The sequence below is a fragment of the Alexandromys fortis genome, unplaced genomic scaffold (assembly GCF_014885135.2).
Source record: "Alexandromys fortis isolate MF-2015 unplaced genomic scaffold, M_Fortis_MF-2015_v1.1 scaffold_40, whole genome shotgun sequence".
Classification (NCBI taxonomy): domain Eukaryota; kingdom Metazoa; phylum Chordata; class Mammalia; order Rodentia; family Cricetidae; genus Alexandromys; species Alexandromys fortis.
This window is the reverse complement of record NW_026067966.1, coordinates 7,732,486-7,749,668: the sequence shown is the minus strand read 5'-3', so window position 1 is coordinate 7,749,668 and position 17,183 is coordinate 7,732,486. Positions and strand designations below refer to the sequence as shown.

General features: G+C 38.2%; 1 protein-coding gene across 5 annotated transcripts in view; it reads left to right on the top strand.

Moving 5' to 3' along the window:
- Nucleotides 1-17,183, top strand: part of Map2 (microtubule associated protein 2) — a 270,127-nt gene that overhangs the window by 140,288 nt on the left and 112,656 nt on the right. For all 5 annotated transcript variants that reach the window (XM_050154291.1, XM_050154288.1, XM_050154289.1 and 2 more), the window contains exon 3: nt 10,202-10,266. The gene's annotated coding sequence lies outside the window, so the exon portion shown is untranslated. The remainder of the gene's footprint in view (nt 1-10,201; nt 10,267-17,183) is intronic.

The following is a 17,183-nucleotide window of genomic DNA, read 5'->3' as shown; positions in this document are numbered from 1 at the left end:
AACCAACAGGTAGTAGGAGCTAGATTGCTGGTACAAGGAATTTTTTATTCATTATTTTCTTTTATTTTATATAACTTTATTTTTATTTTTGTATTGATTTTATTGAGCTATACATTTTTCTCTGTACCTCTGTCTTCCTTTCCCTGCCCTTCAACCCTCTTCCATGGTCCCCATGCTCCCAATTTACTCAAGAGATCTTGTCTTTTTCTACTTCCCATGTAGATTAGATCCATGTATGTCTATTTTAGGGTCCTCATTGTTTTCTAGGTTCTCTGGGATTGTGATTTGTAGGCTGGTTTTCTTTGCTTTAAGTTTAAAAACCACTTATGAGTGAGTACATGTGATAATTGTCTTTCTGTGTCTGGATTACATCATTCAATATGTTTTCTAGATCCATCCATTTGTCTGCAATTTTCAAGATATCATTATGATGGAGGAAGGTCATTGGTTAATTATAATAAACCAACTGCTTGGCCTCATAGCTTAGAACATAGGTGGGTGGAATAAACAGAATAGGATGCTGGGCGGAAGAGGAAGTGAGGTCAGACTCTGCTCTGCTCCCGGAGAGACTCTTCTCTCCGGATCACAGACGCCATGCTCAGCTCTCCCGGGTAGACGCGATAGCTCTGCTCTCTGAGGCACACGTGATGAATATGGATGTAGGCTAGAATTTTCCCGGTAAGCGCACCTTGGGGTGCTTACACACATTATTAGAAATGGGCTAGTCCAGGTGCGAGAATTAGCCTGTAAGGGCTAGAGTTCATGGGCCAAGCAGTTCTTAAATGAATACAGTTTGTGTGTTGTTATTTCGGGCATGAGCTAGCCAAGCAGCCGGGGTGTTGGGGACGCAGCCCCGCCGCTCATATTTCAACATCATTATTTATTCTGCTGTGTAGTACTCCATTGTGCAAATGTACCACATTTTTCTTATCCCTTCATCAATCAAGAGCATTTAGGTTGTTTCCAGGTTCTGGCTATGACAAATAATGCTGCTATGAACATAGTTGAGCACATGTCCTTATGGCACAATTGAGCATCCTTGCGTATATACCCAAAAGTGGTATTGCTGGGTCTTGAGGAAGGTTGTTTACCAATTTTCTGAGAAATAGCCACACTGACATCCAAAGGAGCTGTACCAACTTGTATTTTCACCAGCAATGCAGAAGTGTTCCCTTTCCCCCACAGCCTCTCCAGCATAAGTTGTCATCAGTGTTTTGATCTTGGCCATTCTTACAGGTGTAAGATGGAATCTCAGAGTTTGTTTTGATTTGCATTTCTCTGATGACTAAGGATGTTGAGCATTTCCTTAAATGTCTCTGTCAGCCTCTGTTAGATTCCTCTGTTGAGAACTCTCTGTTTAGGTCTGTACTCCATTTTTGATTGGATTATTTGTTCTTTTGATGACCAATTTTTTGAGTTCTTTGTATATTTTGGAGATCAGAGCTCTATCAGATGTGGGATTGGTGAAGATCTTTTCCTATTCTGTAGGCTGCCATTTTGTCTTGTTGACTGTGTCCTTTGCTTTACAGATGTTTTTCAGGTTCAGGAGGTCCCATTTACTAATTGTTTCTCTCAGTGCCTGTGCTTCTGGGATTATAAGAAGTGGTTCCCTGTGCCAATGCGTTCAAGTATACTTGCCAGTTTTTCTTCTATAAGGTTCAGTGTGGCCAGTTTTATGTTGAGTTCTTTGATCCATTTGGACTTGAGTTTTGTCTGTGGTGATAGATATGGGTCTATTTTCATTCTTCTACACATTGACATCCAGTTATGCAAGCACCACTTGTTAAATGTGCTTTCTTTTTTCCATTTGATATTTTTTGCTTCTTTGTCAAAAATCAGGTGTTTATGGGTGTGTGGATTAATAGCAAGGCCTTCAGTTCAGTTCCATTGATCTTCCTGTTTATTTTTATGCCAATACCAGGTTGTTTTCAATACTGTAGCTTTGTAATAGAGTTTGAAGTCAGGGTTTGTGATGCCCCCAGAAGTTCCTTTGTTGTACAGGATTGTTTGGGCTATCCTGGGTTTTTTGGTTTTCCATATGAAATTGAATACCATTCTTTTGAGGTCTGTGAAGAATTTTGGTGGGATTTTGATGTGCATTGCATTGAATCTATAGATTGCTTTTGGTAAGATTGCCATTTTTACTATGTTAATTCTACCTATTCAAGAGCATGGGAGATCTTTCCATTTTCTGGTGTTTTCTTCAAATTCTTTCTTCAAAGATTTAAAGTTCTTGTTATACAAGTATTTCACTTGTTTGGTTAGAGTTATTCTGAGATATTTTATGTTATTATTGGCTATTGTGAGGGGTGATGTTTTTGTGATTTCTTTCTTCGCCCATTTATAATCTGTGTAAAATAAGGCTACTGGGTTTTTTTGGTTAATCTTGTATTCTGCTATATTACTAAAAGTGTTTATGAGTTGTAGAAGTTCTTTGGTAGAATTTTTTTGGGTTGCTTGTGTAAACTATCATATCATCAGCTAATAGTGAGAGTTTGACTTCTTTTTTTACAATTTGTATCCCCTTGATCTCCTTTTGTTTTCTTATTTCTCTAGCTAGGACCTCAAGAACTATATTGAATAGATATGGAGAGAGTGGGCAACCATATCTTGTTCCTAACTTCAATGGTATTGCTGGGAGTTTCTCTCCATTTAGTTTGATGTTGGCTCGCTGTATATTGCTTTTATTATGTTGAGGTATGTTCCTCAAATGCCTGCTCTCTCCAAGACCTTTATCATGAAGGGATGTTATATTTTGTCAAAAGCTTTTTCAGCATCTAATGACATGATCATTTGGTTATTTTTTAGTTTGTTTATATGGTGGATTACGTTGACAGATCTGCATATGTTGGACTATCTCTGCATATCTGGGATGAAGCCAACATCATCATGGTGGATGATGTTTCTGATGTGTTCTTGGATTCTATTTGCCAATATTTTATTGAGTATTTTTACATCAATGTTCATGAGTGAGATTGACGTGTAATTCTCTTCTTAGTAATATCTTTATGTTATTTAGGTATCAGGGTAATTGTAGCCTTATAAAAAGAGTTTGGCGATATTCCTTCTGTTCCTTTTGTGTGGAAAATTTTGAGGAGTATTGGTACTAGGTCTATGAAAATCTTGTAGAATTCTGAGCTAAAACTATCTGGTTCTAGGCTTTTTTTGGTTGGGAGACTTTTGATGACTTTCTATTTCTTTAGCAGTTAAAGGTGTATTTAATTTGTTTATGTGGTCTTCATTTAATTTTGGTAAGTGATATTTATCTAGAAAGTTGTCCATTTCCTTTAAGTTATTTTTTTTTAATTTTCTGGAGTACAGGTTTTTGAAATATGGCCTGATGATTCTTTGTATTTCTTCTGTGTCTGTTGTTATGTCCCCCTTTACATTTCTGATTTTGTTAATTTGGATATTCTCTCTCTGCCTTTTGGTTAGTTTAGATAATGGTTTGCCTATTTTGTTGATTTTCTCAAAGAATCAACTCTTTATTTGATTGATTCTTTGTATTGTTTTCTTTGTTTCTATTTTGTTGATTTCAGGTCTCAATTTGATTATTTCCTGCCTTCTACTTCTCTTAGGTGAGTTTGTTTCTTTTTGTTTTAAAGATTTCAAATGTTCTGTTAATTCACTTGTGTGGGATTTTTTCCAGCTTCTTTATGTAGGCATGTAGTGCTATGAACTTTACTGCTAACACTGCTATCATTGTGTCCCATAAATTTGGATATGTTGTGTGGTCATTTTCTTTGTATTTTAGGAAGTCTTTAATTTCTCTCTTTATTTCTTCCTTAACCCATTGATGCTTCAGGTGAGCATTGTTTAATTTCCATGTGTTTGTGGGCTTTCTGGAATTTAGCATTGCTGTTGAATTCTAATTTTAAGCCATGGTGATCCAAAAAGATACATGGGGTTATTCAATTTTTGTATTTATTGAGGTTTGTTTTGTTATTTAATATGTGGTCGATTTTTGAGCAGGTTCCATGAGGTGCTGAAAAGAAGGTATATTCTTTTATGTTTGGATGGAATATTCTACAGATGTCTGTTGAGTCTATTTGAGTCATATGTGTTAGTTCCCTTATTATTCTGTTAATTTTTTTTTGTCTGACAGACTTGTCCAGTGGTGAGAGGGGAGTGTTGAAGTCTCCCACTATTAGTGTGTGGGGTTTAATGTATGATTTAAGTTTTAGAAGTGTTTCTTTTACATATGAGGGTGCCCTTTTATTTGGAGCATAGATGTTCAGCATTGAGATTTCCTCTTTCTTGATAGATTTTTTTTGCTGTGACTAATATGAAATGTCCTTCTTTGTCTCTTTGATTGATTTTAGTTTAAAGTCTATTTTGTTAGATATTAGGATAGCTACACCAGATTGTTTCTTAGGTCCCTTTGATTGGAAAAAAATTTCCCAACCCTTTACTCTGAGGTGATATCTGTCTTTGAGGTTGAGGTGTGTTTCTTGTATGCAACAGAAGGATGGATTCTGTTGTAGGGTCACTAGTTTTTATTGATGTCTTGTTGATCTTTGTGGTATTGCATGTGTTCTTACCTTGTCTACCCATCTTTTCCTCTGATTGGTGTAGTTTGGGCTGTCTCTGACTCTGATGATCAATCATCCAGGTGTCAGTGGATCTAAGGCTCAGATGGTTGCTCCTTGTGGTGCAGTCAGGGCCATGGTTCCAGTCACCCTGTTGGTCACTCCATGTTCCTGGAGGTCGCTTAGCATTCCTGGGATTTGGTCTGCAATACCAGGGGTCATTCGGACCTGCTCCCACCGAGATTGTTTGGGGCTCTTTCTGCTGAGGTTGCTGCCTTGGCCGCTCTGGCAGAGGTCCTGGCTCAGATCTACTCCCACAGAGGTCTCTGGTCCCGGCCTATTCCCTTGGAGGTCCCAGACTTGAACCCAAACCCGTAGAGGTCTCTGGTTCCAGCCTACTCCCTCAGAGGTCTCAGACTCATGCCTGGACCTGCAGAGGTCTTGGCTCAGGCTTACTTCATCGGAGGTTCCAGACTCCCTCAGCAGTTGCTCCCTTGTACCTGCCCTTGTGGAGTTTGCTGTCTCAGGCCTGCTCTGGCCTAATTTGCAGACTCAGTCCTGTTTCAGTAAATATCCCTGGCCTGGGTCCACTCCTGCGGAGGTCTGTGGTTTGGGATTGGTCCTGCAAAAATCTCCTATTATTCTTTTTTATCTACATTAGTGTTCTGCCTGCTCCACATATAAATAAGATCATAACAATATTTGTCTTTCTGTGTCTGACTCATTTCTTTTAAGCTCCAGGCTCATGCTTGTAATAATAATAATAATAATGCAAGTAATAATAATATCCTGTGTTTTTTTTATTTTAGGATTAATAATATTAAAAATAATAGGTATTTTTGTTCAGAATCATTTCCAGCACACATATTTTTTTCTTGTCTATTTGTTTGGCGTCTGAAACTTGGTTTTTTTTTTTTTCTGTATCTCAAATTTTCTGAAAGTTACAATAAAGATAAGAAACATTTCTACTCAATCCTGCATACTTGTATAGTTTCTCCTGGTATTAGGCTGACCCATCTGACAGTTCTGTCTTATAATTTAGCTACTCTATATAATTCAGGATGTGATGAGTCTGACAGTTTTTCTCTTTGTTGCCCTCCCCTCCTTTCCTTCCTTCCATCTTCCTTTTCTTGACTGTTTAACCACAATCATATTCTATGTGGACCAACTTGGCAGAAGGAAAACAGTTTGTGGTAAAAATGGAAAGATAATATTAAGCAGACTCTGGTATTATAATACTTTGCAAATTACGTATACATCTGTTTATTATTTAGAATAGCAAAATCAAGATGGTTAGGTGAGAATATTATTTCTATTAATTTTTAAGTTAAAAATTGCATTATTTATGGCCTTATTTGTTTTGAAACAAGGTCTCACACTGTAATTCAGTCTTGTCTTGGGCTTTCATCTCCGCCTTACTTTTCTTTCTGAGTTCTAGAAAACACAGACATGTACATGAATTCAACAAAAGTAGGAAACATTTTAAATAAATGTTAAGCCTACAATATAAATTATAATACTGATTTATGGAGATTAAAGTAAGAATGCCTAATATAAAGAATAGGGACAGCAGTATGGACCACAACAGTGACATTTCTTGTATTTGAACATCTAATTTATCCACTAATGTAATTTTCATATTGATCTATTAAATGATATTTCTCATCCATAAGAATTATAGATACATCATTCTCACTATGCCTCCCACTCCAACCCCTGCTCCACCCATGTTTTCTACCACTTCCACTCAAATTCATGAACTCTTCTTTATTATTGTATTATTATACACACATGCACAGAGAGAGGGGGAGAGAGAGGGAAAGGGAAGGAGGGAGGGAGGAGAGAAGAGAGAGGAGAGAATCTACCAAGTCCATCCAATGATGTTCACATGTACAAGTCTTTAGGGATAACTACTTTAGATTGAATAACCAACCAGGGGTCTTCTTTGGGGGAAAAAATGATTCTCAGTCCCTCAGCTATCATTAATTGACCGTAGTTCTTTATCTAGGGCTCAGTGAAGTTTACTCCAGCCACATTGGCATGTGAACAGGTGCCATCATTATTCACATCTTGTTTAGGAAACCTTACTGTTATGACCTCATAATTCCTGCCACTTTGTGGTGTCTGGAAGGGGAGTAGGTAACACCATCACTCAGCAGATTTTCTAGCACTTAGTCTTTCTAGCTCTTCTTCTGCAAATGTTCCTTGAGCCTTGAGTAGAAGGTTGCAGTGTGGATTACTAGTTATGACTGGGCACCTCATAATCATTTATCCTCTGTGTTTTCATCACCTCTGGATCTTGGTAACGCTATCTGTTGAAGTGGAAGGTCCTTGGATGAGTGGTGAGAACCACAGGCAGAAATTAAGCTAGTTTAGGGTAATGGCACTCATAGATTCTCCTCTAGGAACTGTGACTCTCCTGCCATGGGTAGCTGGCTTGGGTTGCATACAGTAGCAAGTATGGATTCCTTCCTATTGAGCAGTACGTAGTCCAATTAAACAGTCATTGGTTAACCCCAAATAAAAATGTTATTGCACCATTGGGGATGTCTTGCCAGGCCTTTGTGATTCATAGGCTTTGAGAAATCATCCTAAAATCACATCCAAAGCCTCTGGTGAAAAATAAAATTAGGCATTTTGAAGAGATTATATTTTTAAAAAGACAAGAGATGGTAGTGAGAGGAAACTAGCTAGTTGATTTACTAAAACATGAACTCTTTCATAGCATCTATGACAGTGTATATATTTAATGTGATTTCTTCATTTGGTAGCTGAGCTAAGGTACAGTGGAAAGAGGATGGTGGTGTCATCTGTGTATTGTAGATACTTGCGTGACTATCTATCTTTAGGTGAATTGACCTAAACTAATGAGAGAGAGAGAGAGAGAGAGAGAGAGAGAGAGAGAGAGAGAGAGGAGAGAGAGAGGAGAGAGAGAGAGTTGCTCATGGCCTTTTGCATGCTAAACACAAGTTCTACCAGTAAGCTAAACTTCCAATTCTGAAAAGAAACTGTTTAAAAAAATACAGTATATAAACAGAAATACGCCATGATCAAAACCTAGCTACAATTTGTACTAAGTAGTTTAAAAATTAGATTTTAGTATATATTGCATCCTCTTGTGACTAATTTTGAGCGATACTTCTACTACATGCAAACACACACACACACACACACACACACACACACACACTACACCAGGACTCTCTGTTTTCCAGCTTCTTTGTTTTAGGTGACTCCAGCAAGATTTATATTGTCATATCTAGGAGGAACCTGGGGAATTCTGGCTCATTTTGATTATCCATTTTCATGCTTGCAAAAATGATGTCCATAATATCAGAAGGCCTAGGAATTGATGAGTAAGCTGGATCAACAAGATAGATCTGCAATGGGCAGATGATCCATCTGATTACCAGACTAGAAAAAGAAATGCTGTTGATATAATCACCTAAGATTCTGTGGCCTCGCACAGTCCAGCACAGACTTTAAGCAAACCTAGTTCTCAGGATGATTGCAGTGTGTCTCAAAAGGGAAGATTGTTGCTTTGGCAAATCAAAGGTTTAGAGAAAGACAAGGGATTTTATTGGATTCTGTTTTTCCTGCAAACAGCATAAGAGGAGAGGAGAGGAAAGAAAGTCCCTTGATGAGAAGGGACAATGGAGAAGCCAGCCTGCTGCTTCTGCCTGTGAATTTGGTTTGGTAGCAGGCCTCGGGCCTCTACTTTCTCATCTAGAAAACGAAGGGTATTGGGGTGGGGCTGGGTGGTTTCTGAGGGTTCAGATATGGATGGATCGATCTCATAGAAAAGAATAAAAACAGATATTTATAGGGTGCATTGCCCTCTCTTAGGATTGGAGGGGGTGGGGTTTGAGGGTGTGTGAAGGGAGTAGGAGGGGAATGGGAAGAGGGGAGGGAGTGGGAATTTGGATTGGTATTTTGTTAATGTAAAAAGAAAAGAAAAAAATATTTATGAAAACAAGATTTGTTCATGATAAAAAATGGTGACGAGCATAGCAGAAGAAAATGAAAATCCATCTTACTGAATTCAAAATACAACACACAAGTGTCAGAAGCCCAGCTCTTTGGAAAGAGGAAAAGGAACTGTGTCCTTTGTCTCCAGATTTCCTCCACCATGGTCTTGTTCTCTCTTGCTCAGCATCACCTTATTTCTCTCTCTCTCTCCTCACTTTTTGTTTCCGGTAACCATGGTGATGCTTCCTCTCAGCAACCTTCTCTGCAGCTGCCCCTCTTGGTACACAGCAAATTCACTTCATTTTCTGGTGCAGGGTTCTAACAATGCTTTACCAATTCATTCATTACCGTTTCCTCCCAGATAATACATGTGGAGAATTATTCTACAGTAAAGTCCCCTACAGAGGCACTGTATAACAGCGATATTTAATTGTGAATTTCTGTTGCTAACATTGAAGGGCTGACTGATTATGCCAAACACTGAACTCCATGTAATGGCCCTCACCTCAGGGACTATAAAGGTCCACACGCAAACTGGCTGCCACCTCCCTTTGTATGAAATCAGAAAAAAATGATTGCACACAGATATCACATGGCAAGCCCTGTCAGAGAAACATTGCCCAGTGGGTAATTATCACAATTTCAAAGCCATAAAATTTTCTGTAGGATTTATATACCAATATATACATCTCTTTAGTAGTGCCTAATTTTGGAACATGAATAAGCAATATGCAGTAGTTTTAAAATATTGTATTCATCTTTCCATGACAAAACCTAAAAGAATCCTTAATATCCCTCATATAGATAATAAAAATTCCCTTAAACAACCATTTACTAATGCCCAGCTTGTGTAGCTTAACTCGCTTGTAATCCTATATGCCTGAAAACCTAAACTCTCTCCTCTCTCTCTCTCTCTCTTTCCTCTCTCTCTCTCTCTCTCTCTCTCTCTCTCTCTCTCTCTCTCTCTCTCTCTCTCTTTCTCTCTGTGTGTGTGTGTGTGTGTAAAAAACACAAAAGGGGCCAGATGATGACTTTCATAGGCTTACAGACTAGACTCCTGGGGACACACTTGGATGGAGGCGATTAAAATGCCTGTCAGGCATTTGGTACCAAAAGCCCCCGTGGCAAACCGCTAAATCCTAAGCCAGGGCACCATCCTATTGTCAGTGAATGATGGCGGAGCTAAGTGTTTCGTCATCCTTCTCGAAAATTCCGAGCCTAGTGAGCTCTCTCTCCCTCTCCTATTTGCCTTATTTTCCTTTCTGCCACTGCGGGGACTTTTTTTAATTTGCAGCTTCCCTTTCCCCGGCACACACAGACGCGAGCTGGTGGCTTTCAGACTGCGTCTGTCTGGAGCGAGAGGGAGTGTTCTTGGAGGAGGGTTCTGCAGCAGTTCCAAAGGACTCGCTTCAGGGGGACGTTGCTGCATATGCATTGGTAATGCTTTAAGGCTTTTACGATCTATTTCACTTTATTTTTAATCCACTATGCAAAGGATCTGCTTTATGTGGTCTTGGATTACCGTGTTTTAAATCCATTATTGAGCTTAATATGCGCTGCATTTGTTGTAGTACAGACTTTAAATGGTAAATTTATTTTCTGAATATGAGAGACGAATGGACTTATTGGTGAGTTCCGATTTCTAATATTTAGTTGACAAGCCTATATGTATATACGTGTTTTCTTTTGTTTTCTTTCTCCAGAGTCTTCAGCTTGTCTCTAAGAGAGGAAGCACTGATTGGGAGTCACTCAATCAGAAAATTAAAAGGTACTGCATGTTTTATTTGGATGCTTAAATGAGGGGATATTGAGAAAGAACTGGAATGTTTTTATTTAGGTTTATCTTTATGGTTGGTCTTTTATCCAAGAGCCCGTGCTGATCATTGTCTAAAAGATATGGAATTTCTTATGCAGATTAATCCACCAACCAAGTCTATTTTGAATAGAAAGCATCTATAAAAATATGCCTTTTGTCTATGTTGCAAATTATTAAGAAATATCACCATGACTAGCTCATTTGTAGCGTCTGAATTTTATTATTGGGATAATTAGTAAAATGTCTGAAATTCTGTATCACAAAAAATGTATTCTTTTGAATTTGAGAGAAATGTGTTAAAAATGATTTTATCTGATCGCTTCCTGTGGATCCACTTTTTTTTTTTAACATTCTAAATAAGATGGTTCACTCTTTGTGGATGGGAAGTGAGCACTGGAAACGAAAGCCCAGGGGTGACTCAGTGTTGTTAGGTTTTGTGAATAAAATATTGTAATTCCTTTATGAATGTTTTAATATATAACAAGGGATATTACTAAAGTCAAAGATGATCCATTCTTACCAGAATTTAGTATCATATGCTTTATTCAGAAATAATAGAATAAAAAGGAGCCCTTTCTCTTGCTGTTCAGGCATTGAACCCATTGATCTGGGCCTTATGCCTTACATGAAAAACAGTAATTTTTATACTTATCATCAGAATGTATATTGATTTGGAAGGGAAATTATGAATACTGTCCATTCTTTAATTTTTTTAGCGTTATCTTTGAGTTTAGCATATGTTCTTGGCCAGAAATCCTATACAGTAGTCATTTGCCTTTTTAAAAAATGGAAGACATTTTCTGCCTTCCCGAGACGAGACCAATAGCACCCCCAAACCTTCTCTTAGCATCTACGGCATTTCCCTTTACGACTCCCAGTTTAAGATTTTCATACAGAATGTTTAGCTTTTAAAAAAATATAATTTACCAATGGTTGAGACAACCACCCTAAGAGTGAAATGTCACAACTGTGTGTGTACACCATGAATGCAAAGATTTGCAGCAGCTGGGGGAGACTAGTGCGTTGTCCTCGGTTAATTTTCTCTGCAATGTGTAATCACGAGTGACTTAATTTATTCATCCACAAGCACTGCTGACGAGCCTGGCTTCTGTGGGCAGTCCCCGTGCAAGAGCGGAGAGGCCGGTGACACTGTCCAAAGCGTAGGCTGAGCCACTGACGATTTTTAGCCAGGAGAATGCATTTTCTTTTTAATAAATTAGTGTGTTCTCAAAAATGGTGCTAAGTGATTTCAGATACTGCATCCATTCCAGTAGACTGGTCTTAAAAACCGATGAGATGATTATGCAGTTTTTTGTCTCGGAAATCATTCAGTATGGTCGCTTAGGTAAGCCCGAAAGAAGACTTGTCATTCCCCCGGATGCTGGAAAACTCTAGAGATGGTTCTTTTTTGAGGTTTTACTTTGAGTCAATGAAAATATTTCATGTTTGGTGAAAATTATCTGTTATTTTTTATCTCACCAAATCCACGTAGAACACACACACACACACGCACACACACACACACACACACACACACACACGCACATCTCCCACGTGGTCTGATTCCTAGCTTTCCGATGTATCAGACACTTGTATTTAAGCTTTGGGTGTCTGTGCTAGTTGAAGAAGGTAAACTTATCTTTATCCTATTCAACATAAAGTCTGCTATACCCTGTCAGTGTGAACTGCCCCACTCCATTGCAGTTTGTCCAGGCTTTGAAAAGGTGGCACATGACCAGCAAGAGGACCCTGTTGCCTCCTCTTCCAGGGCCATTTTGGAATCATCTAGTGGGGATGATGATGGATCTGTAATAACCGGCAGCTTGTTAAAATAGCTCTGAGTGAGGTCTCAGTGCCCTGGTGACTAATCAATATTATCTGCACAGTTCTTAACTTCTTTACTGAATTTTCTCCCAGTAATATTATTTTTAACACATAAAATAGTGACTGGACCACAACAGTTCCGTTAATATTCATTTATTTAATTACTTAATTTGTAAAGAATTTATTTCTCTTCTTTTGTTTTTTTATGCGATGACACCTTAAGAATAGAAATTTGATATTTTTTGTGTTTAGTTACCTAGAATTTGTGTGTCCTATTATTAATTATTAATGTTTGCAGTGCTGATGTTTTAATGCGGAACCCCATAAGTTGTAGGCATTGGCTCTACCACTGAGTCACATCCCCCATTCCTAGCCACTGATTATTAGATGAATTGCTTGAGAAGAATAGAGCTGTGTGTTATAATTCCTTCATGTTATGTGGGAATGATTTTTCTGGATTTCAGTTAAAGTGGAAAAAAATTCAGTTTCATCAGAAAGATAAAAAAAAAAGACAAGCTGCAGCCTGGCTTTGCTATGGGCGCCTCCCACACAGTACTCCCAGGATCCACTCTGCTGACTGCATTTCGGGTCTCCTGCCAAGCTTCGGCAGTAGCAGAGGGGCAGAGGACTCCATCGCTAGATTTGTCTACACAGACCATGCTAGAAATGATCATCTTTGAGCAAGAGAACACTGAAGAGTAGATGATATACTCAGGAATAGGGCAGTTTTGTAATCTCGGCATTTAGGAGACTGAGGCAGGAGGATCACCAGATCCAGGTCACTATATATTTAGACGCTGTCTCTAAAAGCAAAAACAAAGTGCATAGGTTTTCTTTTTTTATTTATTTATTTATTAAAGATTTCTGCCTCCTCCCCACTACCACCTCCCATTTCCCTCCCCCTCCCCCAATCAAGTCCTCCTCCCTCGTCAGCCCAAAGAGCAATCAGGGTTCCCTGCCCTGTGGGAAGTCCAAGGACCACCCACCTCCATCCAGGTCTAGTAAGGTGAGCATCCAAACAGCCTAGGCTCCCACAAAGCCAATACATGCAGTAGGATCAAAAACCCATTGCCACTGTTCTTGAGTTCTCAATAGTCCTCATTGTCCATACATAAGTCTCTGTAAAGAAACTTTTAGAGTCATAGTAATTTTGGAGAATACCATTCATTATTGTCATTTGCTTTTGGTAATTAGATCAATGATTTGTTATGGTTAACTACCTGCCTGACATTATTCTGCTCTTACATGTGATATCTCGTTTAACTCTGTAATTCTCAGGAGCAGGTATAGTCTCCATTTCACAGATGAGTGAACTGAGGCTCCAGCTGTGTAATCACCATGTCTGGCCCCAAACCCTCAGAGACACTCATAAATATTAAATTTTTCTAGTAGACTTTGTGTATGTAGTTATTTCCTTAATATTATATTTATGTAGATAATACAAGGCTACAGTATGAGCAAAATAGTATACTTTGCAGATTTTCATTTACATGTAATAGAAGTGTGTCTTCAAATAGTTACATCATTCAAGTTCTTATATATCAAACATATATAATACTCATGTTTTCATACATCTTATATAATATATTTAATTTCATACGGTTTCTTAGAGGCTGTCAGATAAACTCATAGGTTTAGAAATGACTTAACAATACATTTACCTTGTTATTTTCATGGGGTTTTATAATTAGTTGTATAATCTGTGTGTTAAAATTAGTTAGCGAATTCAAGAGCAAAATACAACTCATATAATATTTCGTAAAGACTTTTAAAATTGAAATAATCACAAAAGGTTTGAGTGTCTGAAATAAATAAAGTGGAAATTTGTGTCATGAACATTGTGAAAAATATTCAAACTAAAGAAAAGTTACCCATGAAATCACCAGGGAAATAAGAGATATATAGCATGTATTGAGACACCCTTCTTGTGAAAGAGTGGCTTCAATGGAATAGTTCCCGAGGTTAGCTGGTACAATAGATGCAGAACAGGGCAGCAGAAAACATCTTTTCAGATGCTGCTATAGAGGGGAAAAAGAGGCCCAAAGGGCATTGATTGTACCATACCAAGCATATAATTTCCTCAGGGACTTCAGTGTATGGAATTTATGCACGAGACATTTGTGGTGAAATCCAGAGGTGAAGAGGAGTGGTCAAGGGGAATACTGCATAGTAGGAGCTTCAAGAAAAGCAAAGATTAACATCAGCAGTGAGGGAATTGGCCAAGCCTTTGGGAGCACAGATGGATCTCATATGTCCTAGACCATAGATAGATCAAGGGGACACTTGGAGCTAAGAGTGGACAAGTCCATGGCTACTACAAGACTATATCAAATGAAATGACCATTACCCCCCCTTTGAATAGCAAAATAAAAAATGGCCTTCAGTTAAAGAAGAATTTTTTAAATAATACATTGAGTTTTTATTTTGCATTTATGTGGTTTTATTCTTATTCAATAAGAAGATATTTATAAACAGAAGATAACTATGGCCAAAGTTATTTTCAGATTATTTATCTCGCAGCCCTGTGTAAGACAGTTGAAGTAAGCATGTTGCATGAAGCATCATTTTAGACTGTCATAGAGGAGTGGAAGGACAAAGAGCATTGGTTGTAGATATGAAAAAAGAGCGTGAAAGTGAAAGATGCTTCTGAGTCCCAAATTACACTCAGATGCAGCAATGGATTGACTGCTGGCAGAAATAAAGGGCAGAAGAGTGATTCACAGATGGCTTCAAAGTTTAAAAAGAGATTGAGAGAAAGGTGTCTGAGAGCCACTTGCAGAAAGGAGTTGTCTTTGTGTTGATCCTGGAGTTATAGAAGACGCATAGCCAATTAGCACAAATGAGTGGAAGAGGGCGTGTTAAAGATGGCGATATGTGCAGGGGGTATGAAGGATGGACTGTGCATGATATGGACGTGTGTATGGACTGGGGTGGGAGATTGCAGAGGACACAGATATAAGATAGAGAAAGAAAGGTCTGGAGGATGTGGGTAATGCTGCCAAGAAAAAAGGGAGAGAGCAGAACCAACGAGAAGATATGTAACAACATGCTCATTATAGACACGGAGTAATACAGGAATTGAGAACACAGAAGGAAGAATTAGGAGAAAAAATAAATAAATAATAAATAACCAAGAGGAATATAGCAAATATGTTAGAAAGCAAAGCTAATTCTTGGATTTTTCAGAAAATTAATGAATAAAATATTTCAATCAACCTACATTTTATAAAACTTTGTAAGTCTACACATTATATAAGAAAAGAAATGGTGCTCATCCCTACTTTTACAATGTATCATAATATAGTGGCTAATAACATATGAATATTTTGTCTTTTTTGTTCATTCTATTGCATTTAAATTTATATAATCAGGACCAGGGAATACATAACTGAATTTTATCCTTTTCCCATTCATCATGATCACTTGCATAACTTTCTGACACACATTGATTAAGTTTGTTTACCATGCTTTTCCCCAATTTCTCAAGGTCATCATAAAACTGCAGTGGAATCATTTGTACCTCCCCCCTACAGCTCAGGTGATTTCCAATGGATGTTACCGAAAACCAAAATCACAGCCTATATTGTTAAATTCTTGACCAGATAAAATATATTTGGTTCAAATGTGGCTCTGATTTGCTCCGGAACACAGTATCTGAGACTCTGTTAATGCCATACGCTAGCTTGTGGCAGACATCTTCATCATAACTCTGGTGTAGATCATGTACTTTACGAATGAAGGGATGGAGACCCTGATAGTTATACATATTTTAGTTTTGAATCTAAGCCAGGCTACAGAACAGTCTAATTACAGGACAAATACAAGATTTTATAAAGTAAATAATGTGAAAATATGATTAATACTCAAAGGATTCAAAGGAAAACAAGATTCAATCAGAGGAAGGCAAAGAAGCAATGATTCAACTCAATGGGCTTTTGGTACATGAGAAACCTCAATAGGATTAAGCAGACAGAAAAGGGTGGTTGCATATATAAGCAGAAAAAGAATGCATCCATTGAACAAGGTCCTAATGAAATGGGGAGAATGGAGATAAGAATTTGGAGCTGGGTAGCAAGATTCTACAAACTAGAGCAAAATGAAACACAAGTGGGGAGTTCTTGTGGTAAAGAAATGATGTCTAGACTTTTTTCTAACCTGGAGACAAATTCACTCACTCAGCCAATGAATACATTTTGCACTCTAGACTCCATGTTCTTTTCCTGGCATTATGTCAATTTTGTTTTCCTAGAGGAAGAAATATCCTCTGGGTTAACAAGTAAACGTCATATTTTGTTGTCATGGCCGCTGCACAGAGAATAAGTCCTAAGTGGGACAGAGAAGATGCTAGGAGATTTACCTCTGCAACCTTAAAGCAGAGGTGAAGGGAAGGGACCCCGATGGAATTCAGAATCTGAATGCTAAGGCCAGAAGGGGTTCTGAGGTTCTGTATTTGGACAAACACTTTCACTAGTGAGAGGTTAGAAGGCAAATGACCCCCCCCCAAAAGATAGAAATGATTAGAGCCACTGTTAAGAGCAAATCCAGTGTGAGCCCTTGTTTTTGTGCAGCAAGCTTCTTTAAGGTAAGGGAGAACTGCCTCTTTTTACTCCTGAGATTTTGTCATTACAGCCAGTTATTTTGCGAATGATCCATTAAACCAGCCATAATGAGCCACTGGCATTTCATTCTTTCGGTCCATGGTCTCTGCTTATTACAACATAATGAATTCTTGTGGCTCAGGTTTGGGCATGTGAATCTATATAACCCTGGGCAAGCTTCTGAGCTGCAGTTCTCTGTTCCTGCATCCTAATTTATTTGACCCTCTTTTCTGCCTAGAACAGAGGTTCTCACCCTGTGGGTCTTGACCCCACTGGGAAGGGGTGTCAAATGGCCCTTTCACAGGGGTCTCATATCAGATATCCTGCATATCAGATATTTACATTATAATTTGTAACATCAAAATTAGGGTTATATAGTAGCAATGAAATAATTTATGATTTGGGGTCACCTCAATATGAGGAACTGTATTAAAGGGTCACAGCACT